Source organism: Wasmannia auropunctata, unplaced genomic scaffold, assembly GCF_000956235.1.
Source record: "Wasmannia auropunctata unplaced genomic scaffold, wasmannia.A_1.0 LD336057.1, whole genome shotgun sequence".
NCBI classification, from domain to species: domain Eukaryota; kingdom Metazoa; phylum Arthropoda; class Insecta; order Hymenoptera; family Formicidae; genus Wasmannia; species Wasmannia auropunctata.
In genome coordinates, this window is record NW_012026833.1 from 561,745 (window position 1) to 562,290 (window position 546).

Consider the following 546-nt stretch of genomic DNA (forward strand, 5'->3'; position numbering starts at 1 on the left):
ACTTCCGTGATTATACGTACAGACTGTTCCCACAATAAGTTATTTACAACGATTTGATTCGATATTCTACAACCTTTAAATTTTGCTTTGTAAGCGTTGTCCAGCCGTGCGCGATAAAAACAATTCATAATTATACGTCCGCAGAATATTGTGAAAATAGATTTGCTTTCATCATTATCTCTTGTTAAATGCAAAAATACGATCAGAATGTGCTGCGTGAAGAATTGCAGCGTGCGCGCAACGTAAACGAGTAAAGATGGTATGCGTATAGAAGCGTTTGTAATTATTTCTCGAAAATTATACTTTGAAAAATAACTTTTTTATACATGGTTGAATTTGTATTAAAATAACCTTTAATTTGGTTATAAAAAAAATTTTTAAATTAAAAAAATGAAGTGGTAGGGGAATTATTAAAAAAAATTTTTTATAAATTTTTCTTATTACTATCATAAAGTACACTTCAAGCCATTCAACTTTGATCACTAACATTTTTTTCTATCTCTCATAGTTTCGACGATATTCACGTCGGAAGATCGGAAGAGCACA

General features: G+C 30.4%; 1 protein-coding gene across 3 annotated transcripts in view; it reads left to right on the forward strand.

The window, feature by feature from the left end:
- Positions 1 to 546, forward strand: part of LOC105450698 — a 5,515-nt gene that overhangs the window by 1,341 nt on the left and 3,628 nt on the right. The window lies entirely within an intron of this gene.